Genomic DNA, 13,032 nt, shown 5'->3' with positions numbered 1-13,032 from the left:
ACCTCAGAAGTCATCTTCAGTTAGAGGAACTTCACATTAAACGCAAAGGAAGGACATCATTAATATTCTCATCACTGAGAGCAAGTTTGCCAAGTTGCAGAGCATCAAAGAAGAATCAATCGGAGCCTCCACTATACACATGCAGTTTCCAGGGCTCAGCTCCAATGTAATAAAATGGAGGAGGTATTTAGCACCTGAGTCCTCACTTCATACACTCTGCCCCTCACAAACGAACATCATCACCTTCATCTCACAGATCTGCACCACCAACAAATACAATACTGCATAATGCATGCATTATACATAGAACACAGGCTATGTGCTTTTCCTTAGTTTTTCACCTGCTTATATCTACTGAATGCATAACAGAGGTGCAAATCTTGGAGGTGATAATGTAAATGTTCAGAGAAGCCAAGAGTTAACATAATGGAAGCACATATATCAAGAATAATTATTATAAATTATACCTATTGATGCCCAATACACATCAGTTTCCACTCATCAAACAGTACTGGGAAGAACTGATTATTACATTTAATAAATAGCATCAAATATTGTTACTGTAAATCTCTATAGTTCAAATGCTATTTCATGCGTGAAACAAGCTTGAAGTCGACAGTTAAGTTCAAGTATGTTGTTGAAAGTCATGTATCAAATCTCTCCAAATCCACAGGAATTATTGTAAAAGTCTACTGACAAGCTCCTTTATACATTATTACAGTTGCAGACATTGTAGAAATCTATGTTCATGAATTTATTCTGCTCATGTTCAGCACAAGAGCAGCAGAGGATATTGATTCCAGTTCCTCTCCCCCGACAAACCATGTACAAGCAAACGTTGTATCTTTCATATATTATTCTGTCAGGAACACTTTCGTCATAGATTTAACCATTTATTGCAATAAATGGAAATACAGTTATGCTTGGCACTGATGGTTCCACTCTAAAGATGCTCCCTGGATTGGCCAAGAAACATGCAAAGCCAAAACAGGGAGTGCAATGCAGAAAACCCTATGGCTATACAAGAGTGGGCCCACAGCAAGACACTGAAAACCAGTTTAGCCTTTGAGCCATGTTAGGACCCTGAACTAGAAAGGTGGAGGCTTGGGTGGTGGAGGCAAAGCTTTGCCAGCAGCAGCGGTGAGTGTGGCAGCATTGGTGTAGCAGGGATTAGTGTAGGAGGGAGTCATATTTAAATGGACCACCTTGTTGTGAAAATGGGGTGTGATTGGTATGTGACTGATCAGCAGGCTGTCAGCTGATCACAGCTGGGGTGTATGACTTCCATGTCCTGCATGAACTAACACAATGCTTCATTAAATAAAGAACAGCAAACTGTAAATTTTCAAACAATTACTGTACAGGACCAAGAACAAATGCAACAGTAAACTTACAATAAAATGACAATGGCTCTAAAATAGACCTGCAATATAAACAGGCGAATTTTTAATAAGGGGAATATTGACACATATCTCTATTTGTTTGTCACCTTTCCAGTCAGTGATTTTTCTCACTCTCTCCAAACTCATCTTAATTGCCTTCTTCTTTCCTCCACCTGCAGTAATAACCTACCTGTCTCATATAAGGCCAATGATTAAGAAACCATACTGCCCAGGTTTTATTCATTATTGCCATATGTTGGCTGGCCTGCATATGTATGGATGTGTACAGTATGTGAGCATGTCATATGTTTATTGTTGGATGTGGAGGAACATTTCACACAGCACAGCAAGGATATGGTTTTACATATGCGTGGGATCTGTTCACATCGCTGTATATATAAACAAAGCTGATGGATATTCACACGCAACAAATGTTGACTCACACTGTGGCAACTTAATATAGGAACAAGAGGGAAGAGAAATGGTGACAAGACAGCAAAGGAAAAAATACATGTGGGAGCAGGTACACTGGAATAGGCCCCTTGCTTTGAATAAAATATTTGAATAAAGGGTAGAATACAGAAGTATGTATAACTCAGTTTATTGATTTTTTTTATTTAAGCCAAAACAGTATTTTCTCATAAAGACTCTGATCCACTCTCCTCTCTGACCTCAGTCAGGTAATAATTATGTGACGAGCAAATAAATAAAGACTGTATGAGCAACCAATTTTTAATGTACATGTCATTGTACGAATGATATGACGGTCATAGTTTTTGTGTATCAGTATGAGAATAGCAATTTTCACATAGATCACAGTGAAACATTTTTCCAACACTGCAAATTGAGATGAACAACGAAGAGCATCTATATCAGAATACCAGAATAACTTCTCAGAAATTGGGTCCGTTTCAATTTTATCACCCTTAAAAGAGTATGTTCAGTGGTTTGACATTTCTGGCCTACATCCAATAGCAAAGTTAAGGGAGTACTGACCCTTTTAATTTTTCAATCAATCCTCCATCCTTTCTCTTCATCAAGAACAATAGATCACCTTCAAATAGCATCTTCTATCTGTTAATATTTATGTTGTAATGTTGACATCTGTAAATGTACTGCTATTGAGGGGAACTATAACATTTTGTTAATTATTTTCATGTACCCTTTAAGACCAGTGGTTGCAGAGGGTCAGCTAATAGAGAGTCAAATGTATTTTAAGTTTTTTGGGAAACACAGACACATGCTTAACTGCATTATCCAAATCATTCAGTAAGAAGTAAAAATGTCAAATGTTGAGGTTATTACCCAAATTTCCTGTTATAAATATTAATAGAGCCACTTCCTGGTGAACTACCAAACATACCGTAGTTGCAAGGTTCACCTTCTGTTTCACTTTCAAATAAATTATTTAGACAGACCTTTTTCACAGTAAACATTTTGACACATCATAGCAGAAAAGCACAGGATCAACACTTTTTCTCAGTTGCTTTGGCCCAACTCTCAAATGATAATGAATATTTTCAAAACAACATGTGAAAACCTCTACATCGCTGGTCACTTGTTCACAACAGATTTGAATTTCTCATTCTTTTAGACAAATTGCAAATGTTTTATAATATCTATGCAAATGAATAAATACGGTTGTCTACAATTTGCAAAATTACCAAATGCATATGTCTTGCTGATCAAAACTGATTATGTTGCTTCTCAGTTGAATAGTTGTACTCTCCAAAACATGTAGGAATTCTTTTAATGTGTAAGTCATCATATGCACAATAATCCGTTCTACTGTCAAAATCTCTCAGGCATATATTCCATAATTAGCATTGATATGGAAGTTTTGTAACATCTGCTGAATTGGTAAATTGCCTGTCAGTTGAAACTTGAAAATCACTAACGAAGGGGAGTTTCTCAAATCTTATATCAATCAATCACACATCCTGTCAAGTTAGATTAGAGGTGCTATTCATGAGTAAGGATATTGACAAACAAACAAAGGAAGGGGTGGAAGAGTACAAAGACATAGAGTTGTCTCAGATGAAATACGGGCCACAATTGTGGACCATGTAATTAACCATGGCCTTACAATGGCAGAGGTTGGTCGCCACATGCAGCTTAATATAAACCTGTCTACAGTGTCTTCAATTATCCAAACATTCAACAGGGAAAATAGGTATGTACTTACTCAATACTGTAATTATTCATGTCACAGTATTCCAGTTACAGCAATACAGTAAGTAAAAGTCAATGCATGTCTGAAACTATGTATTTCTGTAAGAAATACATGAGGCATGCAGTATAGTACAGTACAATGCATTACAGTACAGTATAAATACAGTAATATATTCCATTTCTAATTTCAAATGTGTAGGACTAGATTACTACCTTGTGCTGGTGGCAGAAGAGCAGGTTTTACACCTTATGCAAGAGCAAGAGATCTGCAGCATGGTGACAGCAAATAATGCTATTAGATTGAAAGAGATCCAGAGTGTAATTTCAGAGGACAATGGCATCTTTCAAAATATCAACTCTGTCAGCATCTCTATAATAGACAGAGTGTTGAAGAGACATCAGATGACCATGAAACAACTCTACAAGGTAGCATTTGAGAGAAACTGAAGGAACTGCGTTCCCAGTATGTACAGGTAAAGCAGCTGAGTGCACTACATATTAGTATATTTCAGTGTTATGGTTTTTCCTTCATTATGGTCTGTTTATACTTACTGTATAAGTAGTGTGGGATAATGTGAGCTTCCACCACGCAAATGTCATCAGGGAATGGTTTGCTGTCCATCAACGGATGATTCCACCATATTCTCCATCTCTGAATCCAACTGAGGAATTCTTTTCTGCTTGGAGGTGGAAAGTATATGATCATCGGCCTCGAGATCAGATGTCTCTGCTTGCTGCAATGGATGCTGCTTGTGATGACATCACAGCAGAAGACTGCAGGGTACGGTTGCAAGAAGATTTTTCCCTCGTAAATATCAGCTGTGATGTTGATGAAAATCTGTGGCCAGACAGGAGCGACAGAATGTCCAGTGAGATAGATGAAGTATTTAGTGTAGCACTATAGCTTTACTATGTTGCTGTACTGATGCGTTTTGTACTTTACTGTGCTGTGTAAGTTTTCTGTTTTTCTGTTTACTGTGTTGTACTGTATTGTAAGACCTTTATTGTTACTGTAAATAAAAATAAGCCACATGGAAATGTGAGTGCCCTTTTGCTGTACGAAGTGTAATGTAAAACCTTGTAGTGATGAAATCGGTCTCTGAATAGCATTCAGCTTGATACACAATAGCATTCAGGTCACTAGAGAAAAATGACAGTACATCTAGTACAGTAAGCATTCAGTGTCAATGAAAAAGTGGGACAAGACTGAAACTTGAATGTAAGGAATACTTCCAGGGTCAACTGCCATACTGACAAAATATCTAAACATTTTGACCACCACTGTTTACACAATGTCAGAGGAACTTTTCATTTTATTGACACAATATTTACTGACACAATAACTTTGTTTTAAAGTATGAGTTAAATGTTTTGGGTGAGTTATGGTCTTAAGCGGGTGAACTATGTTGTGCTGTACCATATAAACTGTTCTGACAAATGTACCTGGAGCTTTGAGAATGTTAAAATTGTTTTAAAAAATGAGCCAAACCAATTGTGTCTACTGGAGTAGTGAATGAGTGATTGGACACAGTGATTTTTCAGGCACAGCCTGAGTCATATTGTAACTCAGTTTCACCTGTGCTTTTCCTGTTATGACAAGTCAAAATGTTGAATTGGGTTAAATTGGTGTTTTGTTTGCAACCGGTGTGATCATATGACCACTTGTGTTGTTTAAAGTTTAGAAAGACCTCATTCACGTGGGACACATCTACAATTTGTGTATTTTCTCTGAAAATATTTCAGTTAATTCAGTTTGTTAGTTTCATTATTACTATTGTCAATTGGAAACCTACAATTCCTGTGTGTTACAGACACTAATGCTATCTCTTGGTGGCTTGAGGAGACAGATGCAAACAGGGACACAGACAGACATAGAGCCAGACATAAACAGTTGTATTCACACACAGACAGAGACAGCTGTCTCAAGGAAAGAGCTCTATCAATAGCTGGATAAAGTAGAGTAGACTTCCCATCAGTTCAGTCCTGAGGGAGTGAAGGAGAGGGAGCAAGAAAAAGGAGTGGATCAGAGTGGGAAGAGACAATAACTCTGTCTCAGCTGATCAATACCCTCTCAGAAGATCGATCATCATGGTCCCCATCAGCCACTAGATGAGCAACATAACCCTAAGCCTACAATTGCAAGGCCTGACTCAACCGTGACCCTCTGATGACTCATTTTGGACCAGATACTGCTGTCTCCAATCCACTCAAGCATTTGGCTGAGGAGTCAGAGACACTTTCAGTTGGCAGAGTTGGAAGGAAACAACAACCACCTGCCAAATGTTGGTAAATTTTGGCTGTTAAAACTTGTCTTCATGATGTTTTTAATTAACCCTCGGGTCAACGATGTCGTATATGACATAAAAGTACTCTAATTACTATTTTTAGAATATCTCTGGAACGCTGCATGCTAGAGACTTACTTTAAAAACTGCCCTGCAGCACACCGTTCAGCCATTACAATGAATCACTTGTTCTTATAATCCATCCAGGGGCTTGATAATCCGTCAAGGATTATCAACCACTGTGATTATTTTTGGACAATTTCAAGAAAGTATAAAAGCTAAAATTTTATGTTTTATGTACTAATTTATCTATTATCAACTGTACAAACAACTCTTTACTGTTTTGGTGAATGAGATCACTGGCAGCTTTGTTGACTCTCTCTTGTCAATCACAAGTTGTGTTATTGGATGGTGAACCATGTGCAAAGAGCTGAACCAATGACAGTTGCAAAATGGCGTATTTCCAATTTACAAATGTGATTGTATAGATCTATGCTGTGTTCTGATCAAGAAAGAAATCTACTGAAACACGGTGCCTCTGTGCACACTTTGACCATTGGAGCTTGCCCACATTACACATATAGTGAAATGTGTATTTTATTCAGTTTTAAAACATTTTATTACTGAATAGAAATTGAGAAACGACAAGATCAGCTTGGTGGATATAGTGGGGCAGGAAAAATTGCCTTTTTCCATTAAAAAAAAACACACACACACACCAAGAAACAAATATGGTCAGTTTTGATGATAATGTAAATAGTTCTGTTTTTCTATGAAAGAGAGACCTCATGTTTGAGATTTTATTTATTTTTGTTTGTTTTTCATCTGAGGCCTTGGACTAAAAATGTGAAAACAATAAATGTTTGCACATAGTTTTTTGTTGTAAAAATCACACACATTTGTTTTTGTGGAAATTGGATAAAATGTTGAAAAAGTCCAGTTCTGTTTTACTTTTTCTTTTGACTTCTTGGTCTTATAAGTTTTTATTCTGTCATGTGATCTCACTGCACTGATATTTAAATAGCCCATGTTGTGCTGAAAAAAAAAATCAATTATTTGCTTGTAACTTACAGTACTGAATTTATACAAACATTTATATATTAAGAGAGTCGAGGCACCAGTAATAAGAAAAAAATGGCTCAGATGTAATTTATGTGAAGAGGTGACATTAAAAAAAGCAGGGGAATAAGTTGGAATTATGGATTTGATGCTTAGATTGATTATGGATTTGGGTTGTAGTGTCTGGTAGATGCACTGACAATCCCCACTTGATAAAACACTGCCTTTCCATAAAAATAACATGAGAGAAGTTGCAAATTCTTCCCAAAAATCTGACCAAAGAGGATGACAAGCAACCCCTGGACGATCTTGGCTCTTAGCTGACTCCATCCTTCACCTCCTCAGCACAGAGAGGTAAGAGTAGAATGAAGATAGTGGTGGTTCGATGCCAACTTCAGCTGACCATCATGCATCTAGCAACATGTTAATACTGAGTTTCTCCATCAAGCCATTACTGTAAGCCATCAAGTGTGGCCCCTGGAGGATTTAAACTCGCTGTGATGCAAAATAGAGTCAAGAGGGGAGACATTGAAGGAGTCACCTGATCCGCTGACACACAACAACCCCAAAGGATATCCATAATTAGCTTAAAGTAATGCTCTAAAAGCATTTTAATTAAATCAAAACATAGAATCCACAAAGGGATCTACAATCTGCAAGTAATAAAAGGAGCTACTGTATGAAAGCACACACATTTATACCACCAGATTTTTGTTCAACCATTAAAAAGTCTTAAGGCTGCAATGACCAATGTCTGAAGCTTCATAAAGCTGTTGAGTGTCAAATATTTGGATAATTTGCTATCTTCACTAGCTACTTTTAGCCTTCCATGTTTTAATTGTTGGCAATGGCAGTGGGTGCATAATCTATAATTTATGGGCACATAATCTCAAATTCACCTCATCTATTATCACCTTTTCTATGCTTTTAGGTACACTCTTTGTTGATGTCTCTGAGAATAACTAAAGATACTAACTACTACAAGACACCCATGTCCTCCACTGCCCACAAAGACTTGAGTCTGCAAAAACAGTTCCATAGACATCACTGCTAAACTGCAGAGTAACACAGATTCATCTGACCAATGCATTGTTGGCGATATATGAGCTACAGACTCATATATATATATACTGTATGTTCCCACAGGGTTCCACTTTTAGAATCACCTATCATTTTTATGCTGACGATATGCAGAGATACTGAAATCAGGTGATCCCTGTTGTTTTAAATGTATTCTACATGACATTGAGGATGTAAATACTCAAAGGCTAAAACTCCCATTCAAGAGAAAGTGACTCTTTATTTTCAGCCTCATCTGTGGTGTCACAGTCTAGATCCTCTTTCCTCACATGTACACACCCATAGATGAAATCTGGATGTAATTTTGGATTTGTGTAGCACTCGGCTTCTAACACTACTATTTAGTAAGGATTTTAATAATGTTGGACCAGAATCAGAGGATACCAGATTTGGACAGGAGGCAGAAATGGCTATTTGCAACATTAAATGACCACACGAGACAAGAAGCTGCAAACTGGTACCTTGTAATATCTTTTTTTAAAATAAACAAAATAAATAAAATAACTTTAAGTTCAGTTAATAGTTCAATTCCACAAAGTCAGTTTCACAGTTTCAATTTAGCAACAAATTATTTCTTCTGTCACTTTTTCTTTTGGTTTTGAACCACTGAGTTCTTTTCAACTACTTGTCTGTTTTGACTGGGTGCACCCTTCTATAGGTAAACTAAATTCTCAATGTCTGGATCCAAGGTTAGTTAGGTAACAATATCAGAACCATATCCTGTTCAATATTATCACTTCACAACACTCTTCAACCTTGCAACAGTTCACCATTCACGGCTCTAGCAATAACAAAATCACTTTAACCAAGGCACAATAATACACCATATCAATAGTATGAATACTTAGTCCACTCATTTAAACCAGTGCTGGTTATGGCTCGGTCCTTCCACAGGCACAGGGAATGTGTTTGAAGAAGAATGAAGAAGGTAAGTGTCTTTTCCAGATCAAGTCAAAAAATGAAGAGTAAAGTCAGAGTCTGGGATTTTGGATTGTGCAAGTGGGGCTGGGGGTTGAGCATGAAAGTGGTGCTGGCCTTGTGCAGTTAACATGTTTACCCTACCACCGTGGCAGGAGAGAGGTAAGGTTGACAGTTCTCGGCTCTGGGCTCTCGGTTCAGGAATCTTCAATCCAGGGATCTAATGGTCTCGTCTGGTTTGGCTCACCATCAACTTCAAATCAACTCAAAAAACCTGACTTGCAGTCATTGACACGGCCAGAAAGGATCATTAATCAATTGCCATTCTGATTTGTCAGGAATGATTAATTCCTTAAACCTCAACAAAATATATACATATAATGTAAAAAATCAACACATTTTAAATAACCTTTACAGTAAATGAATTTCTGAGTAAAATGGACTAAATTACTATTTTTTATCTTAACCTGGTATTTTTAAATTAAAACAATATTACATGAATTACAGACCAACAGTGTGAACTTTACACTCTATATTCTTATGTCTTCTGTTCTTTAAATCAGATTCATATGAAATATAGTACCCGACAAAACATAACTTAGTATGTTGCTTCAGTCTTAACAGTCCAGCAGCTTTACCAGCCACAGAAAACATTGAGCAATTAAATACTCCACATGTCACATCTTTATATTTTTTCCAGTTGAGTTGTCAAACAGTTTTAGTTTATTTAAGCTCTACAACAGTCGGCTAATTGCACTGTTCAGCACTAAATGCTAATTTTTATTAGCTCTAGGCTCATTCACTTGAGCTAGCCAGCTCAGCCTAACATCGTGTGGCGCAACATTTAATTGTTTACTTTTACTACGACTCACCAATTCGGGAGTTCCTCTGTGTCACTCGGCAGGTTTCAGTGAGCAGCCTCTCACACACACACCTCTACGAGCTTACAACAAAGTACAGGCTGTTACTGTTTTGTTTTAACAACATTATTTGATGTTTTTACTGTTTTATCTGAGTTATATTTTTACCGTTCAGCAGCAGGTCCTCTCTCAACAGTGTCACCCAGCATCTGACTAGCGTATGCTGTGTAGCTTGCCTACGGTGCTGTGGACCTGCACTGTGACTGGCTGAAGCACCTTGTGTTGTTAACCCTTTGTGACCCGGGTTACATTTGCCTTAAAAAGCTGACAAAGGTTTGTAAGTGGATGTTTAATCATGCTCAGTTATAGCTCTGCGGGTATAGGTAGTCTCATGGGAGTTTCCCTGTACAGATAGTTTGGGAGTGTGTAGGACTGACAGCTTCTCAGGTCATCCCTGACTGTACACAGTCTTCTTCATCACGCAGGAGTTACACAGTCACCTACAGTATATGTAAGCCTCGCTAAAGAGCATCATTTCCAACTTCCAACTCTCTTGTTTTAAAGCTGAAGAATGCTGGTTTAGCTTTTTTTTTAGTAAACTAATCCCTCACTAAATATGTGTCAAACAATTAACTGGTACAGGTGTTGCTGAAAAGGCATATATCTGTGGACCCAGTCCCTATTGGCTCAGGTCAAAGTTGAAGAATCCAGTTTAATCATACACACAGCACCATACTGCAGTGGATACTACTCTGGGGAAATCTAAGGGTTGAATTTCGGATGTTTCAGAGCCTATTTCTGCTCGTCGAGCACATCTCCTCACATCAGTCAACATCTCTCCCCCCTGGAGTAGGCTTTCCTCTGCCCTCAAACAGTCACACATAAACAAATATATATGTACACACACACACTAACACAGTGGCCCTGAAGTGCGGCTTTCCCATTGCCCTGCAAACACGAGGTAGCATGTCAACTCTCATTATCAGCGCTGTTCACTGCTTGCTTCAGGAGCTTCTATTTTAGATCTGTTTTCTTCTTTGCAAGTGAGCACACAAACACAGACTTTGCTTACACTTGTCATTTCAATGTTATCTGCTGAAATCTGATCACGAAAATCTGACGCTATTAGAAAATGTCTGTTGTTTGGTGCAGCTTCTGTGGCCATTTAAATTTGTGAATTTGTGTCTACATAAGGCCAGCTTTGTTTTCTACCTTCAACTTTAAGGTGAATAAGGAGGGGAATATATACTTTGTAAAAAAAAGGAAAGACTGGAAAGACTGACCATTTATCACACAAGCAAAATGTAATCTTTATGTGTATGAACAGATAATAGGTAATTGCGGATTAAGAATGTGCCACCCTCAGTGAAGGATGGAGACCTCCAAAATGTTATGTTTTATTTTAATCTGATGAAGTGCCTGCTTGTTCTACTACACATCAACTGCAGTGATGAGACCCAGCAGTTAGGCAGGACCAGACAGAGAAACAGAGACAAGCATAAGGACACAGAGAGAGATAAAAACAGCATGTGGCAGGATGAGTGTATAAATGTGAAAACAGTGACAAATGCACTTCATTTCTCTCCAGCACATCCCATGTCGCTGATAGTGCAGGTACGTGTGACCGTGGAGAGAAACAAACAGAGAAAGAGAGAGAGTCACAGTGACAGGCTGAGTCCCAAAGGGAGAAAGAGAAAGATCCAGAGCGAGAGTAAGATATACAGAGAGAGAGAAAGAATGGGGTGAGCGCTGTGTGATTCATGGGGACTTTTACTGCTTCAGAAAGGTGTCGCCTCCAATCACAGTTCAGAATCAGTTTGGAAGCACATACAGTAGCAGGTAAAACTACCTCTTGCTTGCTTTAACCCGCTTTCTTTCTCTTTCACTCTCATCTGTCTCCTCTCTTCCTCTCAGACATGCAGACACAAGCACACAAAAATAGAAGATTGAATTTAAAAGAGAGAGTCCCTAAGCAAGACAACTTTAAAGAGTGAGAAATGAAAAGCATTTAGAAAGTTTTCTGAGCATTCCCCCATGCTATGTCTTCAAAGGAGGTCATAATGTATCTTTTATGTTTTAGAAAAAAAACAGGCCCGACTGAGGATTATAGAATGAACAAAAGCAGTGTGTGTAGCAGGTGCATCAAAAGTCAAGGACTGAGATTTCAACCTTCATAAGAAACCTTGCCTTAAGGGGGAATCCAAAAGAAGAATTCAAATTACTTTCAGTGAGTGACAGTGTTGTACAACACATCTGTCTTACATAATAACCTTCAGACTTTTAGCAGATATGGAAACATAGAAATACTTTGATCATTACATAATTTGCCAGGTGGATTCCATTATTTTCAATACCCTGCAACACATACAGTACTGTATATTGATGGACAGATTTATAGCTCCCTCCAGACTGTTGTGATAGATGAAGATATCTGTGAAGATATCTACAGCATGAATGTAAAATGTAGATAATAGATGTTGACTAGACTCTACCAACTTATATTCTCTCAGATATTAGTATTGGTCAAAAAAATATAAAAACCATAAAGTTCTTGTACCTATGGGCACCACACACACATATCAGTTGATGTCCATAGCACACACAAAGCACATGATCCCTGACAAAATTAATTTAGTTACAGTAGCCAGGATGAGCCAGTAAATGTGGTAAAATTGCTGCTTTTTTGGAAAACAAACCTGGAAAACAAATGCAGTGACACACATTAATCCACAATGACACAAATGCTTGTCATCATAGATTTACCTGTGTGGACTTATTTCAAAAACAACAGGCACGCATGTGTTGATAAACCAGACATCATACACCGCTAGTAGTAAATAGTAAATAATAATTTACAGTATATTTGAATTTTGAGTTTATAAATTGGTTGTTCTCTTCTTCTGTAGCTTAACTACAAATATTATGTTTTAAAAACAGCAACAGAGTTGCTTCTTACATTTTAGAAATCACCAAAATCAGACCTTGACTGTCTACCCATAGGACTGAGAGAATTATCCACAGTGTTGTTCTGCTTAAAGCACTGCAATTCACTTTTTATCTGTGTGAAACAGTCAACATTAAACTGTCTTCAGTTAGTTCAGAACTTAGCCACAAGACTATTGATCAGGACCAAATGTACTCTCCATATTTCACCTGCGCTGGCCTTCTAATATTGGATATCCATTTTCACATTACATTTCATATTGGTCATTACACAGTAAAGCTAAACTTTTAAATCCTCATGTTATTTCATGGTTCCTTAGGTCATCTAACCAAA

The sequence above is a fragment of the Thunnus thynnus genome, chromosome 1, assembly GCF_963924715.1.
Source record: "Thunnus thynnus chromosome 1, fThuThy2.1, whole genome shotgun sequence".
In the NCBI taxonomy this organism is placed as follows: Eukaryota; Metazoa; Chordata; class Actinopteri; order Scombriformes; family Scombridae; genus Thunnus; species Thunnus thynnus.
This window is presented reverse-complemented; position numbering follows the sequence as displayed.